The sequence below is a fragment of the Stegastes partitus genome, unplaced genomic scaffold, assembly GCF_000690725.1.
Source record: "Stegastes partitus isolate 25-593 unplaced genomic scaffold, Stegastes_partitus-1.0.2 Scaffold331, whole genome shotgun sequence".
Taxonomy (NCBI): Eukaryota; Metazoa; Chordata; class Actinopteri; family Pomacentridae; genus Stegastes; species Stegastes partitus.
Window position 1 is genome coordinate 524,677 of NW_007578062.1, and position 3,103 is coordinate 527,779.

The following is a 3,103-nucleotide window of genomic DNA, read 5'->3' on the forward strand; positions in this document are numbered from 1 at the left end:
CCTCCCCCGATTTTTGCGTCACTGGCTCCAAAAATCCAAGATGTCAACCAGGAAGTAGCAAAACCCTGGCTTCATATTCTCAGTGCAGAAACCAACGGGTGACGTCACGGTAGCTACGTCCATCTTTTATACAGTCTATGATCCCAACCAGCACAGCACCACGTCACCAGTTTTGTGTATAGTCGACTTTGTGAATGGAGTGAGCTGCTACCGTTTTTGTTTAACCCAGACTTTGTATTTATTTTCGATACTTTTATTTAATAACAATAACATCACTATGCATGTATACACTCATTTGTGGGTCAGTTTATTGGAGAATTATGTAGTTAGTAATATATATTTAGTTTAAAAAAAACAAAATAAAACAAAAACAAAAAAAACACTTAAAAGGAGCATTATGCCTCATGAGTGGAAAACCTGTCGTGCCGAGAGGCCTTAAAGTATCTGTAGATCTTAGTACCTGTGCTTATGTCCACATTCATATTTGCTGTTTATTCTCTATTTTAGTGTGTTTTGCTCATAGCCCAACTAATTTTATCTATTTATTTTTTTAATAAAACATGCGTATATATGAAGACACTTATTTATTAAACATTGAAAACTGATTGGAGTTCAAATTTTACTTTCCAGTGAACGCCTGCAGACCAGTCTGCTCCCTTGCTGACCTTCTCGTACTATGAATATAAAAATTAACATGCAATGCATTTTGGTCTCTGTGGTCATTTTCAGAACAGAGAAAAAAAAAATAGTCAAGGTGAAAAGCAAAGCAGTGTTTAAACTGCAATGTAAAGGTTTATTTAAAATGTGTTTTCCATTTGTGTGATTTGCAACAAGTTTTCTTACAGCTTTATAATTATCTAACATTTATTACTGCTATTGAGCCTCTAATGTGGAATCTAATTACCTGGACTCAGTGTATATTTGTACACTCAGAGGGCAATTACTGTGTGCCATCGTTCCCAAATACACACTCCATCAGTAAACCAGAACAAAGGCTTGCTTTGGCATGTAGTGATAGGCCTGTAGTATAAGAGGAGTTGTGTGTGTGGCGCGTTCCTCTTTAATAGCCCAGTATGTGACCAGCGCTGCCTGACAGGGACTGTTTAATTCAACTCCTACTACCATCACGGTCAACAGCATCAGGACGCAGTCTTTCAGCACCATTACACTCGCTAATGGAACTGCATGTAATATATCCTCCCTACGCAAACCTTTCTCTCTCCCCCGCATGCCTTCTCCAACACAGAATTCTCCCTCCTTCTCTTCCACCTGCCTCACCGCCCTCCCTCCACCCTCCACTCGTCTGCTGCCGGCCGATCTCTCTCTCCACATCCCTCCGTCTCTTTGTCGGAGAAAACGCCCACCTACTGTAGTTCCACTTGAGCGCTGAGTGGGAGAGAAAATGCAGACTCCAACCCAACTTGTTTCCGTTCTTTCTGCAGTCTTTACCCTGCGCTTATCACTTCCAAGTTCGACATCAGACATTAGAAGGATGACAAAGCGCCTGGGGTAAAATCACAAGCGCAGGGCTGGAAGTTTATCTTGAGATGCAGTTTGACTCCCTCGCGGCCTCTTTACCTTTAAACACTGCTGTGAGATCTAAGAAACGGCACCGGTCCAGCTTTATACCGAGTCACTGATAACTTTAATGCCATATGAAGAACATGTAAGTATTAGTCAGCATTATTTATTGAAGTTCTTCTAAGACTATAGCCAGTACGTATAAATAATTAAAACTTGACTTTTTTGGAATATGTGTTGTTTTTTTCCCTAAAAAATAAATAAATAAATGTCTATGCAGTCCTTCAAATGCAATAATAGCTTTTTATATTTTTATTTTTTCTCCATGCTCTCTACAACAGCACATAAAGGCATTTTCTTATCTCATGCCTCCGTATCCCTGTATGCATTGCAGAACTGTTACACCAAAATACGTCTTTGTAATGCTGTCACAACACTGGTCAGGGTTTGGTCAGGTTTGGGCACTAAATATGACCTAGTTAGATAGGATTTACTGACCGATGCAGGTTTTTTCTTCTGTTGAAGGAGTTTTCAGCCCAGTCTCACAGTCCTCGTGATGCTTTATAACTGTCATTACAACAGTTTGCTTTGCTGTTATGAAAATGCTCAGTTGAGCTCTTTCCATAAGAAAAATGAAAATAAAATAAATCATTAGGGAATAAACGTAAAAGTAAGGCAATGTGGTTATAGAGCCACAACGTCTATATGCAGAAAGGATGTAGGGGTGGATGGACAGGACAAGAAAACTTTACCATAGAAGAACAATGGTTACTTCCTGTTTTTAACCTACATTCAAAGTTTACTGTCATATGTACAGTATGTAGACATGTTTCCCTGTTCTATAATATTCTTTCTTTGCCATTCACCACAAATGCAATTGGAAAAAAATGTATATACATGTGAAAAAAAAAAGATAAATGCAACGCTCTGCACAAAATCCATTACAAATCCACACTACATTTAACCATGACCTTAACCCTGTTTTGTTTCAATGCCTAAACCTAACCAGAGGTGCTACAGACCATTTTGCAATGGGATCACAACACCCGTCAATATGCTGACAGTCCAGCCCCAGTAGTCATTACCACATTATTATACGGGTAGTCAGTACTTATGGGTCACACCACACTTATCTTCAAAGCTGGCCTTTAGTTTGATCTTATCTCTCCACCTGAAAAGCTTGTGACAGCACTTTGCTGCCTTGTTGACAAAAATCTGCCCGTAGTCGGACACACACATCACTTGCCAGAATAATCAAAAGCACTGATGTGGTATTTCCTGCTGAGGTCTCCAGGACTGCACTTTAACATGACGACACACACAAGGTGGAAACAACCACAATATCACTTTTAAAAGTATCTGTGCTACATTTTGCTCCTATGGGTCATATTCAGAGGATGGTGACAAGAAACCTGGAAGACCTGTTAGAAATGATCCCAGAGTTCATACCAGTCTTTAGAGTCTACCAGGTTGTATGTTTTGAATGGTTTGTGTCTGAGTGTTGAGTGCTTGTGAGTGGATGATTCTGACTAGAACCACAAAGGGGGATCTCAGTGGGATGGTGCTGTGGTCCCTGTCAATT